Source organism: Cibotium barometz, chromosome 61 (genome assembly GCF_041138505.1).
Source record: "Cibotium barometz isolate CiBa-2024 chromosome 61, ASM4113850v1, whole genome shotgun sequence".
NCBI lineage: Eukaryota > Viridiplantae > Streptophyta > Polypodiopsida > Cyatheales > Cibotiaceae > Cibotium > Cibotium barometz.
In genome coordinates, this window is record NC_141106.1 from 32344435 (window position 1) to 32362936 (window position 18502).

Genomic DNA, 18502 nt, shown 5'->3' on the forward strand with positions numbered 1-18502 from the left:
TCACAGGCATTACAGCCTACGTCACATTACTCCCCCTTAAGAAGAGTTTTCGTCCTCGAAAACAAACTGGGGAAACCTTTTGGAAATTGCACTACGACATTCCCAGGTTGCCACCTTCTCATCCCTATCTGTCCATTTAACAAGTACCTCCTGGTACACTTTATGTCGGGTTTGTCTGTCATGATACTATAGAATCTTTTCAGATTCATGTGGTATCTTTGGTGGCTCTATCAAGTCCACCAAAATGCATGGGGGAGAAACTGTGTTCTCTAACCCGTGAACTGATTTCTTCAGTTTACTGACATGGAAGACAGGATGGACTTGAGAACTCTCCGGTCTACCGTCGGTTCACAGGCATTACAGCCTACGTGACATTACCCCCCCCTTAAGAAGAGTTTTCGTCCTCGAAAACAAACTGGGAAAACCTTTTGGAAATTGCACTACGACGTTCCCAGGTTGCCACCTCCTCATCCCTATCTGTCCATTTAACAAGTACCTCCTGGTACACTTTATGTCGGGTTTGTCTATTACGATACTGTAGAATCTTTTCAGGTTCATGTGGTATCTTTGGTGGCTCTATCAAGTCCACCAAAATCTTTGGAGAAACTGCGTTCTCTAACCCGTGAACTGATTTCTTCAGTTTACTGACATGGAAGACAGGATGGACTTGAGAACTCTCCGGTAACTCAAGTTTATATGCTACGTCCCCAATCTTCTTAAGGATTTTAAAAGGACCACAATAGTCGGAGAAAGTTTATCAAACTTTCCTGTTTTCATGGTTTCTGACTACGCAGGAACCTTGAGGAATACAAAGTCACCTTCTACAAAGGTCACCTTTCTTCGTCCTTTATCCACATAAGTTTTAGCGCGATCCTAAGCGCTATGAATGCTCTTTCGTGCAGCTCTGAGCATATCATTCATATCTTCAAGGAAATCCTTGACAGATTGAATCTTCTCCTTTTCTAGGCCTACAGCCATCGGAGATCTCGGCTGGAATATATACATTAACATGAATGGTGTAAATCCAGTCATCGCTGAGTGTTTGGAGCTGTTATAGGTAAACTCCAATAAGGGCAAGTACTCTTTCCAATTAGATTGTTTCTTACTAACATAAGAACACAACATATCCTCTAGAATTTGGTTAAGTCTTTCAGTTTGACCATCAGACTCCGGATGATCTGCCGTACTCATACTCAGAGTAGTATCCAACTTTTTGAAGACTTTCCTTCAAAAATGACTGTTGAACTTTCTATTTCTATCCGACACTATATCTGCGGGTAGGCCATATAGCTTGTAGAGATGTTCAATAAAGAGTTTTGCCAACTCTGGCGTTTTAACAGTTTTCTTCGTGGCAATAAACTTTGCCATTTTAGTTAACCTGTCCACTACCACCCACACCGAGTCATTCGCTCAACTCGTCTTGGGTAAACCGGTAATGAAATCCATGGAAATGCTTTCCCATTTCCCTTGAGGAATCTCCAGCGGATGGAGTAGTCCTCCAACCTTAAGACGTTCATGTTTATTGACCTGGCACTTACTGCATTTCAGCACATAAGTCTGGACTTTCTTAAACAAACTAGGCCAATAAAACTGTCTTTTTACTAGTGCATAGGTCTTCTGAATCCCTGGATGACCCGCACTTGGACTATCATGACTTTCTTTAAGAATTTGGGCCCGAAAGTCACCACCAATAGTTGGTACACATACTCTACCCTTGTAAAGTCAATGGAGTAATTATCATATTTCTCCCACGTGTCCAGTCGAGCTCGACCGTCGCTACGGGCAATCCGACGTGCCATTAACTGGGGAAGTCATTGGTAAGCAAATGTCTAGTAGTACTCACGCAAGCCGTGATTTGGTATTTCAACCAAAACCCTAAGGCAAATTTCATGCCTTGATTTTGCATCATGTCATTAGCACAGAAGCTAATGTACTGGAGAGCACTCTAGTAGCGCAAGTTCTTAGACTATGCTACTAGATATTTGTAGACTACGCTACCATGTTGCATCACCAACTTCTCCTTGGAAAGCTCTACGGCCATAGGAGAAATAAACTAGAGCCAATCTAATCATGCATCACAAGGATTAGTTCCAAAGTTGAGAGATACTTTTCTCTTAGAGTAACATCTTTGCACAAGCATATGCTCTAGAATCTTGTTGAGTTTCTAACTACCATCAATCTACGGATGGTTAAACTCCACTCTAACTCAGAGTAAATGTAACTTTTTGAAGATTTCCCTTCAAATATAACAATCAAACTTCCTATCTCTTATGCCATACTATATCTGCGGGTAGATCATATAGTATGTGGAGATGTTTGATAAAGATTCTTGCACCACTACGGGTGTCTGGAGTTACATCCAATCACTTACAACTCTTTGTTGCTATTACCAGACACATCCCTTCAAGTATTGTCTGGACTCACACAACTATTTCAGTTTATGTGATATTTGAGGATATCCCTCCTTTCCCTCAAGAAAGGTTTTTGTCCTCAAAAACTCTACTCTCAAAGCGGACTACGCGCTAGTGTCATAGGTCCAAGAACAAATCTAGATCGTGTTTAATATCATATGTTATATTCTTGAGTCCTTCCAAGAAACTTTTAAACATCTTGCAACGAAGATGTGGTATAGTGTCTACGCACATATGGTGGTACTATTGATAAACTACTTTGCAACAGATCAGTGGTTTCACACTTGTAACAAAGTGCTTCATTGTTGCATATTATTACCCTTCATAAGTGGTTACACACTTATGAATTATATGGGTGGGTTGTACCATCTATCAAGAAAAATTCCAAACTACTAATAACCACATTATCAATCCACAGATAATGACTGAGCTTGCTGCTGCGAAGCCATAGGTTGCTAGATAATTGATGGTAATTACACAAGCCCAATGTCTCATTACATCATACATTCAATATAAATGCAAACATCACAGTACTTCGTGATGATGAACTTAGGAATTTCATCCTATCCATGTTTGGTGTTGGTATAAAGTATAACTATGAGAACATTATTTGCTGCCTCCTCATTATAGCGGCAAAGCTACCTACCCATCTCACAGGTGGCAATCTCTACCAAGCTATAACCAATGACAAGCAAATAAACGAATACTCTTGTAAGAACTTCATAACCATATGTCACACCAAACTCATAATCACTACGGATTAAATGCCAGGGCTTGCAAAATTGAATGTTGTCTGATAGGTAGAGGGGATTATCAAACTACAGATGACCTTGACAACTCACTACGACTAGTGATGTGTAACTTTTAAGTTACTCCACTCTCCTTGCTTATTCCATACCATCGAACAAATCGGTCCCTCGTCGATTTGAGCAACGTCAACATATTTATGAGTACCTCGATACTCATGGATTGTGGTTCGGTAATTTAAAATGTTGATCTAGAGTATCTTTCACTCGAGGATCTTAATTTTATTAGCAGCTATGTATTAGTAGTGAGTAACTACGTACCCACTATCATCACACTAGTAGCTCCATACTAGTCTGTGAGTAACTCCGTACCCAATGACGTACCTCCCCCGAGTGGGAGTACCATATACAACCATCTATAACAAGATGCTTAAGTCACTTGCTGCTAAGAAGTGACTACACAAATTGACCCCTCCATTGCACATTGCAGTACAATTTTTGGTATTACAAGACGAATTTTTGGACGTCCTTATCATAGAGGTCAACTTAAAAACTAGTGCATAGGTCTTGTGGAGTCTCGGCTGACCTAACCACACCACTGGTGACTTCCTACAAAAAATGTGGCGCCGAAGTCACCACCTATGTACTTTAACTCCATAAAGTACATGGTCTTCATCTATCATCTATGGAAAGTTGTAAAACATTCCTGCGATGGATTTTTATCACCCTAAAATTATTGTGCACTATTTTAGTGTGAAGAGCTTTTTTCCTGGGTACCATGGTTCACCCCAAGCTCATCTGTTGCTAAATTCTCCGATTTAACAAAAGATATGTCTGCCTCCGAACACTCCAGTTCAGCCCCAGACTTTGAGTTTATTCTTAACACTCCGGTTAAGTCAAAACTCACCAGATACAGTAGGATTTACCGCTAAGCTCTCCGGCTTAGCCTCCTATCCTAACTCAGCCCGATTTATGTACACTACATATGTCGGATCTGATACTAACAACAACCAGGCTCATCTAGAGTGAGATACTACTCACTATTGCCATGTAAAACCTTATTAAATCCTAGAAATGCTCCACTCATTCCCCAAGGGTCATACGACTTATAGGGTTTACATGCACATGAACTTTGTAAGCAAAATAGCCTATCATGCAATATTACAATTGCTTATGTAGGAAAGTAATATATTTCCCAAATTCATATGGCCGCCTGGCTGGCTAGCCTGGCTGGCTACGCAGCACAGGCGCCCCCCCCTCTCTCTACACAGGTCGCACATGCTTGTGCTGCTAAGCTCTTCGCTCCACCTCAACAATGCTTGCGCTGCTAAGCAAGTCGGCTGAGCGCTGCTTTTTGCTTCTCCACGCAAGTCAGCCATGCCTGGGCGTCGCCATGGGGCTGGTATTCGCCCTGGGCTTGCTTCGCCCCACACACACGGTAGTGGGCTCTCGCCCCCCCACTCCCACACACAGCATTAACGAAGTCTTTGAGCTACGGGCCTGGGCTTGCCTTCGCCCCCCTTGCCTTACAAGCTTCAACGAATCTTTGCAGACAATTTCAACGCAGAGAAAGAAAAAAAACAAAACGAAATTGCTTTTGCTTACCTGCGTTTTTGCTTGCTGTGTGTGACAGGGAGAGAGAGAGAGAGAGAGTTCTTCCCTTCCATTCTTCCTTGGCCGCCTCCCTCCACCCCTTCCATTGGAGATAAGGATAAGGAGATGAATGGTTGAAAACCATCGAGTGGGCTCCGGTCCCCCGGTCACGCGGCGCGGACTCTGACGATCCCATCGAACCACGCTCTGATACCAGTGTTACATTCCCGTAACGCTGCACGGGCGTTACCACAAGAGGGGACGGCCTCTGGCTCACCACCCAGCCATAGAGGAAGAATGAGGATTGTCCCTCATCCCCCAGGCTATATAGTGTGTGGCCTGCCGTCCACACTAGCCTGGCCGCCCATGACTCCGCATGGGCGTCCTCTCCCACTGAACCCCGGACATGGCCATCCGGTCTGCCGCCGTCGGCCACAGGCATTACAGCCTACGTGACAGGTTTTCCCAAAAGGCTTGGATTTTGTTGTCTTAACCTTAGTGATTAGGGGCAACAACCACCACGAAAGCATTAGCTAGAAGCTCTTATCTTGTGGATTAGGGTGTGGAAAGTTGTTTTTTCTTCTTGTTCATGCATTACATACATTTGTAGTAATAGAGCACATAACATCAACAAAAAATGATCATTGATATTATATTATTTGCTTAAATCTCCTTAATTAAGATTAGGAACATTAAAAACCCCCAGATAAGTCTAAGAGACCAAAAAGACTAGGCCCAAAACTGCTACTCTATGGTTGGCCATGTGAGCCCACAGTCTCATGAAAATCAGTAGATGTGATGTGAGCCTCCTACAAGGATGTGATGTGATCCTCTAGGGATGTGATGTGATGTGAGATACTAGATGCAATGCACGCTTACTGGGATGTAACATGAGCCTAGCTTGAGACATACGCGAGCTTAGTGGTAGCTGGACCTATTATTGTACCAAGTAGTTAAATGCACCTTGAAGATTTGTAAGGACTCACCTACCCATGTTCGAGAAAGGTTTATACTAAGCAGTTAAACCCACCTTAAAGATTTGTAAGGACTTACCTACCCATGTATTAAAAAGGTTTTGCTATTAGAAAATATATACTTGCACACCGATTCCCAAGGAAAATTCTTGTGATTTCCAATTATAAGCACTAAAGGCCCAATTATTGCTTTGCCCACTAATGAGAAAAAACCTAAAATAATAATATATATTTTTTGTAGCTTGTGTAGTGCAACGTGTCTGTGATTCAAACTTGCTTAAGCAACGAAACTCAATAAAAAGTGATTTCTTGACATGTTTCCTAATAATGTCTTGTTAATAAACCTATGATCTAGCCAATTGCCACAACACTCAATGAGCACCAGAAAACGATTCACCTGAAAAGAAACTCTTTGATGTGAACTTGGTCTAGGCTACTTGTTGGAAATGGTAATCCGGTAAACTATAGTACATCAAATTGTACTTCTTTAAACCTACCCAACCTCTAGTCCCACCATCAAATGACCATAAAGACCAACACTCAACAAAGTGCTTCCCCTGTTAAGAAGGGGGTGTAATTTTTTTGCTAGCTTCCTTTGCGAGTTTTTAACAAGAAATGGCGAGCTTTTAGATTTCTAGTTTTTTTAATAAATAATTTGGAGAGTTTCTTGTTCTCTCTCCTTACTTATTTGTCTTCTCTCTCCTCTCTCAAACCTAATCTATCCTCTCAAACTTAGTCTCTCTCTCTCTCTCTCTCTCTCTCTCTCTCTCTCTCTCTCTCTCTCTCTCTCTCTCTCTCTCTCTCTCTCTCTCTCTCTCACACACACACACACACACACACACACACACATAACACATAACACATATATACACATCACCATTATATTATAAAAATTTATCTATTGCAAAATTTCATGACTCAAACTTTATAAATGGGCTTAGAAGGCCTAAATATAGTAAAATTGATTGTAAACATGAGTATCAAGAGCACTTAGAAGCTAGCAGTATAGGCGCTTCTTTCAAGGGCTTTCCATACCTTATTTTAACACACATACACAAATAAGTCATCATTATATTAAAAACTTTGTTTCAAGTGTAGAATTTCAGACTTTTAACCTAAAAAATGGACTCAGTGGACTCAAATATGGTAAAAACAATTGTAAAGTTGGGTATCTTTTGATAAGTTTTATGGATTTCAAAGATTGAAAAAAAAAGTATGGGAGAAGCATTGGCTTTTGAGGGCTTCCCGGACTTTATTCGAAATTCATAAAAGTCATCAAAAGATACCCAAGTTTATAGTCCTTTTTACCATATTTGGGCCTTTTGAGTCCATTTTTTATGTCAGAAGTCAGAAGTTATATAGTTGAAAAAATGTTTATAATATAATGCCGACTTATGTGTGTTATGTGAGTTTTTTTTTTCTCTAAGGGCTTTCTAAACCTTATTTCTATAATATTTGAGATCATGAAACTTATTGAAACGTACTTATTTTTTCAATCTTTTTAACCATATTTATGTGTGATGGCACAAGCTAGTCTCAGTGTAGACTCATGCCTACTTGGTGGTGGGGGTAGGATGTTGTGGGCCTCCTACATCTTTTCAAGGGCCCTAGGCATCTTTCTAAACACGTTAGGTTTAGCGAAGGCTTCGTGTGGTGGGAGATTTGAATAATAAAAGATAGATGAAAGCCCCACCATTTATCGCAACTTCTTACAAGCCAACATGCACTATGGTGTGTGATTTGGAGAGAGAGAGAGAGAGAGAGAGAGAGAGAGAGAGAGAGAATAATCGATTATAAACTCCACCATGACCTAGTGGCAATGTCTTAAAAAAAAACTATACATTCAAAAGCTTGCAAGATATTCATGGAAGCTTGAACAAAAAAAGCTTTCATTGAGTCACCACCCCAAGTAAGGAGGAAATAAGACATAAATGTAGACTTGGGTGGGGAGGAACCAGTGAACCCCTAGAAATAGGAGGTGTGCCAAGTCCCAAATTTGCCAACATGCTCAATAAATAGCGCCATGGACTGTGAAAATGGCGTTCAAATATCCTATCTTTAGGTGCAACTCCAATGATGGAGTAGAACTAGAGCCATCAAGGTTCACCCCATTTGGAACAAAAGTACTTAATCTATGTCAATGCCACACTTTTCACACCCTTGGCATGCAGCTCCAATGAGGGAGTAGCACCAAGATCGGGACCATCAAGGTTTGTCCCATTTGGAATGAAAGTACTCATCATCAATCCATGTCAACACCATACTTTTTTACACCCTTGATGTTAACCCCGAGTTGGGAATGGTGGGCCTCGACCATGTAGCCCCATTACCTCTATTGTAGTAGTAATAAATACCACTTCTCAAGAGAGCCCACTTTGGACATTTTGTTATCGTGTGGGAAACCAAGTTTTGGTTCCTCTCAGAGAAAAGGATGGGGAAAGGTAAAGAACCCATTCAAGGTAGCACTTTCAACTCAAGCGCTCCACAAGGGCAAATCACTTATTTAATCACTCCACAAGGGCAAATCACTTAATTATGTCTGTTGTAGGCCGCAATCTCAAAGTCAACATGCATGCATAGAATCGATGCCATTGGAAACCATATAATCCACTCCCATGGTGATTGAAACTCCAAACCTAGAGGTGGAAAGTTATGCACAACCATTCCTTTACATTCTAACATCCCCCACCAGAATATGCCGATGATATGTTGTGAGGATGACACATAGGAAGTAGGAAGGTGGATTCCATGCATATGGCACCTATAACTATGGTTTTCACCAAGACTAAGCAAGTCTACATCTCAAAGCTAATGATGACCATATTTGATGTAAGTGGATACCAATTCAATATCTAGAAAAGTTCAAAAAATTCTGTGAAGCTATGTGAATGATTCATGATATCCCGCCAAGATATGCTCATTATTTGGACTTTTCCTTGAAGGTAAAGCAGGACTATTGGTTTAGGTCACTAAATCCACTTGAAAAGGCCACATCATATGAGGTCTTGAGAGACATACTTGAAAAGGCCACATATGAGGTCTTGAGAGGCATACATGAAAAGGCCACATCATATGAGGTCTTAAGAGGCATACTTGAAAAGGCCTCATATGAGGTCTTGAGAGGCATACTTGAAAAGGCCACATATGAGGTCTGAGGCATAATTTTGTAGTCAAATTCTCACCATATCTGGAAAATTTTGAATGAGCTCGTGAAGCTATGTGATGATCCCACCACTAAGATTTTCTCATGTGGACTTTGCCTTGAAGATAAAGCATACAAGTGGCTTAGGTCACTAAATCCACTTGAAAAGGCCACATATGATATCTTAAGGCATACTTTCATAGACTAGATGGCTCCCCATATCTAGAAAATTTTGAATGAGTTTGTGAAGCTATGTGATGATCCCACACCAAGATCTACTCATGTGGACTTTGCCTTGAAGGTAAAGCATACGAGTGGCTTAGGTCACTAAATCCACTTGAAAAGGCCACATATGGGATCTTAAGGCATACTTTCATAGACTTTCATAGTTGGATTCTCACCAAGCGGAGCAAGATGGCTCCCCATCCCTCAAATATATAACCTCAAGTAGGCAGAAGGAGAATCCATTCAAGACTACATCTGCCAAAAATCTCTATATGAGATGCATCTCATAAACTGCATCTCATATGAGATCTTAAGGCATACTTTCATAGTTGGATTCTCACCAAGCGGAGAAAAATGGCTCCCCATCCCTCAAATCTATAGCCTCAAGTAGGCAAAAGGAGAAAAATGGCTCCCCATCCCTCAAATCTATAACCTCAAGTAGGCAGAAGGAGAATCCATTCAAGACTACATCTGCCAAAAATCTCCAAATGAGATGTAGTCTCCTCGAGAAAGACTATATGACTTGTTGCTCATTGATTGATTTGTGTTAAGGCTAAAGAGAAAGATGCTTTTGAGATATTCATAGTCAGTCTAAAGAGCAAGAGGATTTGAGACTATCTCTATAGGCATCTTGTTGCCCGCTAGGCAATGAACCTAATAGACAATCTGCAAGATAGGGATGTAGAAATAGGAGATGCATCATCCAAAGCCTAAATAATTAAAGGAGCCCAATCACCACAAGAAAGGGCTCTAGTCAAGGACATAAGCATAGACAAGCTGACATAATATCTTCTCAACTGCCAACTAGGCCAACATTGGTCGGCATAGTCCAAGGGTGACCCCAACCAGTTCTAGAAGCTAGACACCCACATATACTCCCATAAAGAGATATGGTTTGGTGCACACCATCAAAATCACACAAGCATTAAGTGTTTGTATGCGAATTCAAGGTTGTAACATTTTTGTGCTCATTTTTAGCGGTGCTAGAACCATGATACAACTCATTATTGATATAGGAAATCGAGGAGGGTGGACTCTGGCACCATGATAGATGCTCTCTATGCCAAGGTAGCCATTAGCCTTATGGGCCCAACATCCCTCCACTCCTCAAATGGCACACAACTACTAGCCCCATTTATTGAGTGGTATGACTTCCACCGTTTCCATACCCACCTTTGGTATTACTACCTCTACCAGCTCATCTGAGAACCGCACCAGTACACAATAGTAATACTCTATGACCTTGCCTATAGATTGAGAAAATCTTGATCTTGTAGATTTAGAGAGTTATAAATCTTATCAACAAACAACAAGATCCCTATATGCATAGTTTGATGATGGGTATCCATAACAAGATCCCACCATAGACTATGCCTCCTAAGGGACCTCAATAACTATGGCACGTAGGCCAGTAATACAATGCTTGTAATGTAAGGGACCATACCATATTATGGAGTGTCCTCACAAGGCCCCTGCACACCAAGTCCCCTGAGTGCTCTAAGCACACTATGAATCCCATGCAAGATCCCAATGCCTTTCCTTATGGTGGCACATGCTACAAGTGTATATTCAAACATGATTATAAGGATTGTCCCAAAAAAGTGATAATTGCCCCAGAAGCATCAGCCACTTTGATGAGCCTTAAGCTTTTGAGTGTGCAAGAGAGGACATATTCATATAGTCTCCCTTAATGCATCACACGGCTCCAAGCCAATGCAAGGGCACCAACCAAAGAAACATCCAAGGCTACAAATAAGCAGAAAGCTCAAGCTTCAACCTCAAAACAAGCAGTAAAATAAGCAAGAAGCCTAAAGCACAAGCAAGCCCCAAAGGCTATGGTAGCCCCTGAAAAGGCTAAAGGAATGGAATCAAGGTCCAAAAGAGAAGACATAGAAGAGCACATGGAAGCACAATGCTTAATTATCTCAACAACAATAATCATGATCATTGAAAGTGGTTGAATGAGAGATCCAAAGTGTTTGAATGAGAGATCCAAAGCTACCTGTCTTAGGAAAATAGCACACTATCTCTCGCTCAAGCTTCACAAGGAGAAAAAACCAACCGATTATGCTAACCTCCCAAAGAAACTAAAAGAGCCAGTGTTTGGATACTCTTTAGGAGAGATCCAGAGCTACCTAAAAGTGGTCAAATGAGAGATCCAAAGCTACCTAAAAGTGGTCGAATGAGAGATCCATAGCTACCTAAAAGTAGAGATCCGTAGCTACCTAAAAGTGGTCGAATAAGCGATCCATAGCTACCTAAAAGTGGTCGAATGAGCGATCCATAGCTACCTAAAAGTGGTCACGCGAATGAGAGATCCATAGCTACCTAAAAGTGGTCAAATGAGAGATCCATAGCTACCTAAAAGTGGTGGAATGAGAGATCCGTAGCTACCTAAAAGTGGTCGAATGAGAGATCCGTAGCTACCTAAAAGTGGTCGAATGAGAGATCCATAGCTACTTAAAGTGGTCGAATGAGAGATCCATAGCTACCTAAAAGTGGTCGAATGAGAGATCCATAGCATAGCTTAAAGTGGTCGAATGAGAGATCCATAGCATAGCTAAAAGTGGTCGAATGAGAGATCCATAGCATAGCTAAAAGTGGTCGAATGAGAGATCCATAGCTAAAAGTGGTCGAATGAGAGATCCATAGCATAGCTAAAAGTGGTCGAATGAGAGATCCATAGCTAAAAGTGGTCGAATGAGAGATCCATAGCATAGCTAAAAGTGGTCGAATGAGAGATCCATAGCATAGCATACCTAAAAGTGTTCAAATGAGAGATCCATAGCTACCTAAAAGTGGTCGAATGAGAGATCCATAGCTACCTAAAAGTGGTCGAATGAGAGATCCATAGCTACCTAAAAGTGGTCGAATGAGAGATCCATAGCTACCTAAAAGTGGTCGAATGAGAGATCCATAGCATAGCTAAAAGTGGTCGAATGAGAGATCCATAGCATAGCTAAAAGTGGTCGAATGAGAGATCCATAGCTACCTAAAAGTGGTCGAATGAGAGATCCAAAGCTACCTAAAAGTGGTCGAATGAGAGATCCAAAGCTACCTAAAAGTGGTCGAATGAGAGATCCATAGCTACCTAAAAATGAGAGATCCAAAGCTACCTAAAAGTGGTCGAATAAGAGATCCAAAGCTACCTCTCTTATGAAAATAGCACACTATCTCCCGCTCGAGCCAGCTCTTCACGACCGACGAGGAGAAGAAACTGACTATGCTAACATCCCAAAGAAACTAAAAGAGTATCCAAACCCGATGTTTTGTGAGGGAGCAAGTGAAACTAGCTCAAGATCTTGTCAAGTCTAAACTATAGCTAATCCTTGAATAAGTGGAAGTCACTAACCCTATCTAAACATATCATCACTAAACTTGCCTAAACTTGAGCTAATCCTTGAGTAATTGGTCGAGTACAAGTCACTAACCCTACCCTAAACATATCATCACTAAACCTACCTGAATGTATCATCCCAAACCCTACCTAAGTAAGTGGTCAAGTACAAATCACTAACTCTACTTGAATGTATCATCTTGAAACCCATTCTAAAGCATTCCCCGAGCTCTCTGTTAAGCCATTGGCGAGGTGCTCTCTCTAATCCGGGCGTTCGCGAGTCAATGGAATACCTATGGGAGGCACAAGATCTTGTCTCTCACCCAAGCCCTCAAGCAAAGAATAAGGAATAATGAATATGCTAATCTAAGGGAAATGAGAGGAGAGAGGAAGAGGGTAATAGGAGGGAAAGAAACCTAATCTACACAACACCATCACACCAACCACACTTACCTCTCACTCATAAGCCTAAGATCAAGAAAATAACAAGGACATTGCCATGAGATGAAGGCAAACTCAACAAGCTCTCAACCACAAGCCTCTTCACATATATGGAGTGTACAACATGTGCACCAAAGTGATATACATATACATGTGCATATACACCATCATGTGGAGAGGATAGATAGTGCTAAGCTATGGTGCACATAAAGGGGTTTACATCCACCCACCTCTAATACACATTCGGTCCCATGGATGTGGTCATATGAGATGGCAATGAGTTCAAAAATGAAGGGGGGAAGGAGCAAAAAAAAAGGGAGATAATATCGATGAAGCCCAAAAAGAAGGAAGATCATGCCAAAGACATGTCAATGTAGAGCATGACCCAAGCCCCGTGGATCCGTAAGATGTGTTGATAAAGAGGATCCTCCATGTACAAAAAGTGAAGCAAGGGAAAACCCCCCACCTTAGGAGTGTAGACCATGGAAGTGACGGAAACTCCCCCATCTCAAGAGTTCAGATCATGGAAGCAAGGGAAACTCCCCCACCTGAAGAGTGTAGACCATAAAAGTCAAGGGTGCTCTCCCACCTCAAAAGTTAACCCCATCCACTAAGATCCCAGAGAAAATAGGGAACTCAAGGGGGGCCTTATGGTTTATGTCGGGATCCCAAGTGGCCTAGAATAGGCGTTCTAGTAAACTCCAATGGTATGTTGATGGAGAAGGTGGCTTTCCATGAAGTATGTAGACTAATCCAACATCCCAAACAAAGTGGCCGAGTTCTCGAGCAAAGGCCAATGATGAATAAGAACCATACAAAGTGGGGCCTATGGAATAAGGTGGAGCTATAGCCTCCAAATGTGTGACTCCGATGTGATGTGGAATGGAAGGGATGAAGAGGCTCCCCCTCGAAAGAGGTGGAGATGGAAACCCTCGCAAAGGTCGATGGTGATGAAAAAGTATCTGCACGAGGATCCTGGATCGCAATTGTAAGTACTAAGAATAGATGCCCTCTCAAATGCAAGGGATGAGTGAGAACCATGCAACATGAGGACAATATATGATGATAGAAGTGGTGCATGTGCCTCAAATGGTGGTAGGCAATCACATGGGTGAAGGAGTGTCCCCAAAAAAGAAGTGTCAAATGGTAGGGGAATGATCCTCCTCAATAAGAGAAAGAGGGTGCTTGGATACAATGCTCGATTGACAAGGAAATAGGGGGCAAGGGCCTCCCAACAAGGCTCAAGCTATGGTGATACAAAGCTTGATGACGAGGCCATAGTAGGGGGCATGTGGAGCTCCTCGTAATGCACCATGATGTGGTCCAAGTAATGTGGGTAATGGATGTGTGACACTGATAAAACCTGCATGACCTCAGGTGATGGGGCAATGTAAGGGTCAAAACAAAGTAAGTTGATGTGAAGATGTGCATGGAAAAAATCCACGTGAACCTGGAGCAATAGAAAAATATGTGAAAAACCATGTAATGTCATAAAATGTAAGGAATGTTGGTACATCATCTCATAATGAGATAACCATGGCTCGCCTATCATGATATCGGATAAATCCTCCCATGCATCCTAGAGAAACAAAAAAACACCCCACCAATTCTCGTACCACCTAAAAAAATGCATGAACCTCAAAGTATGGGGGATGGTGTTTAGAACATGTGTTAACGAATGTGCTATGATGCGAAAAAAGATGCACGTGGAGTAAATTAAGGCACGAAATCATGTAAAGCTGGGACGTATGTGTAAAATAAACTGCCCTTGCTTCTTTTTTTGAAGTTTCAACTTTTAAATTTTTTTGCTTATTTTCTTTTTCTTTTTTATTGTTTAATAAAATAAAATAAAAAAGATGCAAGGGGGCTTAGTAAAAAAAGGAGAATATACACAAGAAGTGTTCGTAAGATGGAGAATAAACACGATAAGTAAAAAAGGAGAAAAGACAATTTAGAAAAAGGAGAAAATACAGTTTTAAAAAAGGTTAAAGTGAAAAGGGGGAAGGAAGGTTAGACTAAAAATAAAAATGATGGATTAGTTTAATATATAATTATATTTTATTATATAATTTTTTGAAAAATAAAAGGGAGGGGGGTTCACTTTATTTAAGAGATATTTTTTGACATTTTTAGAAAAAATAAAAATAAAAGGGAGTAGGTGGGTTAGTTTGAAAATAAAAAAGGGAAATTTTTGAAGGGGGGGTGGTGGTTAATGAGGGTTTAAGGGGAGCTGGGGGGGTTTTAATGAAGGTGTAAGAGGGAGGAGGGGGTTTTAATAGATGTGTAAGAAAGGATGGGGGTGGATTTAAACATATGTGTAAGAGGGGATGAGGGGTGGAGTTAAATAGATGTGTAAGAGGGGATGAGGGGTGGAGTTAAATAGATGTGTAAGAGGGGAGGGTGGTAGTGGGAAATTAAGAGGGGGAAGGGTGTTAGTGGAAAATAAAAGAGGGGCATATCAAGTGTGTGTGTGTGTGTGGGAGGGGTAAGTTTATTTAATGTTAGGTGGGGGGCTTGAAGCTAAACATTAAAAAAGGGCATTGAAGTAAATAAAAACCATTTTTATTTTTCCCCTTTTTTTGATTTTATATTTTTGTAAGTCTTCGTCAGACAACTACCAGGGTCCTTCGTTCTGCACTGGCACTATTGAGCTCAATGCTCCTTCTTCCCTTAACTCTCTGATGAGGACTAGAGGAAGGCCAAAGTTTGGCTCCAATGGGTCAACACAATGTTTTATCCACGGTGATTGGCACTATCTCCTAGGGAAGATTGAGTGCACATATTCCATATACGATTACAGGTCCTAACCATATCGCTTGCAAAACATATCGGGCCTTATAATTGTCTTGTCCTTAGAAAGTCTGAGGTTTGATAAGGTCTCTTTTTCTTGGATATTCTCAACTGTGGAGAGACTTATCCAACTAGATGAATGGGAATTTAAGAGCCCATATAGCGAAGCTAGAAGAGGATGAAGCATGCCACATTGAGCACTCTCCTTCCGTACCCAAGCCCAAAGAAGTGCCAAAAGTGCCCATGAATAAGTTAGGACACTATTTCAAAAAGTGATAAGATGAATGACATGTTGCAGGTCTCTACAATGTTAGATAGTGGTGATGGTGTCACCATTATCACCAAGGGCTGTTGGGAGGCCTCACTCCTTATAGGCACTAGTCTCATGGTCAAGCTTTGGCTAATGGGAACACAACTAAACCTTTGAGCATCCTTCAAGATGTAAAAATCAAGACCTTCAGGCTAAGTTACCCCACCACTCATTCGTGGTGATGGATTTTCAAAGAAAAGGATCTTATACCATGATCCCCAGAAGGCCTTAATTGAAAAAAATAAGGTTAGTTCATGATTGGGAAACCAATCATGTTTACATACGCAAAGGTGACTAGTCCTTGAAAATAGACTTAAAAACATGGAAGACTCACCAATGGGTCAAGGCATTCTCGCAAATGAGTTTAATACAACTGTCTATGTCTTATGAACTTAAATTCAAGTATCATTATTTTATTTATTGTGATGGGTGAGCTACAACACAATGCACTTTCATATTGAGCTTTAGAGGGAGTTTTTCCTCCAAGACTATTGGCTCCCATGTAATCAATGGCACCTTTTGATTGGTAATTGCAATAAAGGAAGAATGATCCATTTTGCAGTGGTGACTTTTGGATGTGGATTGGTGACCATGAAACATAATTGGAAGCCACTTTATGGTACAATTTGGTATATGTTACAATAAAATGCGAGAAAATGCAAATGGAAAAAGAGAATATATTATTATTGCATGCCTTTTTTTCTATAGTAAATAATGAGGCGGAATCTTAAGATTATCTCTATAGCTAACAAGATTTCAACAGAGGTGAATAATATGTTGTTTAAGGTAGAGTGTGGTGGTGACATATTTGAAAAAAAACATGTTTTATTGCTATGCCTTCAAATTGCCAAAAGAAATAACTACATATTAGAAAACACATCTATGAATTTTTTTTCCAATCAAGGGTACAAAACACCTCATATGATTTCCCTCCTCCACCTCCACCCCCAATCAAAGGTAGTGTCATGATCAAGTTAAAGGGGAAGTTAAATAAGCAAAAAATACACTTACATACCAAGGAAATAAAATATCCAATATTAACTCCCAATATTAATAGTAATAATCATACAAGAAATAAACTTACATACCAAGGAAATAAAATATCCAATATTGACTCCCAATATTAATATTAATAATCATACAAAAAAGATTATTTGCTACATAGAGAAAGGTTTGTTTTAGGTTAAATCTTCATTAATTATTGTGCAATGGAAGGTGGCCATTTTCACTCTCACTTTAAAAGTCTTCAAAATTTTATTTTGCATGCATTATGAGTTGGTCGTAATGTTCATCTTCTAGGTTTGTTGGCTCTAGTTCATCATGTTGAATTGGCTCTAATTTATTATGTTAAGTTGATTCTTCAAAGACAATCTCATATTGTAGAGGTGGAGAGAAAAACATTAGTTGCTTGAATAGGGTGGAATAGTAAAAAGATATACATGGTAAGTGTGTATTTACATACACACGTGGAGTAATAGAGAGAGAGAGAGAGAGAGAGAGAGAGAGAGAGAGAGAGAGAGAGAGAGAGAGAGAGAGAGAGAGAGAAGAAGAAGAAGAAGAAGAAGAAGAAGAAGAAGAAGAAGAAGAATAAGAAGAGTAGCAGTAGCAATAGTAGATGTAGATGATGGATGTATATCTACAATTGTAATTCGGCCTAATCAAATGCATTAAAAAATAATAATCTCTAAAGTCATATGTAGGGCCATGTTGTTCCCTCTATGGCTTTTGTGGGGTCCATAGCCACCATAATTGTAATAAGAGTTTATACGATGTTAGGTCCCACCCAGCTTTAAAAGCATCTCCTTATTCTAGATGACATGGCATTTTAATGCTTTCACAGAGGTTGGAGGCATCTTGGACATGTGATGAGTACCATTATTGTTGGTTTTAGGGTAGGGTCACACATGTAGCCCATGGGAGTAAAATATATCCAAGTTAAGAATTACTAGCCACAACTATTATTGAGCTAGATTGGTTTTAATCTTAATTTGAGCTTTAGCAGATGTTAGGTGCCTTTAAGGGAAACATTGAGGACTAAATTTCAAGGAAATGCAGTACATTTACTGTATGGCTATTTCTAAGTGAGCATTTTGATCGACTCGATTAGAGAGAGAGAGAGAGAGAGAGAGAGAGAGAGAGAGAGAGAGAGAGAGAGAGAGAGAGAGAGAGAGAGAGAGAGAGAGAGAGAGAGAGAGAGAGAGAGAGAGATTTACCTTTTTTATAGATAAAGGGAGGGGTGGTTAAGGTGGTGACCTTTCTCGACACTAGATTGGTCTTGATTCCCCCTTTCCCTCACTCCATAAAAGGGATGAACAATGCGCGTGTTCCTTCCTTGCAAAAAAGAAGGTAAAAACATTGTATATGTATTGTGATTAACAATGCATTTTGTCTACTTACGCATGTTCCTTCCTTGCAAAAAAGGGGAAAAAAACATTGCAGATGTATTGTGATTAACAATGTAGCAACAATATTTTTATTTTTATTTCTTGTGAGGAGGAACACACACACACACACACACACACACACACACACA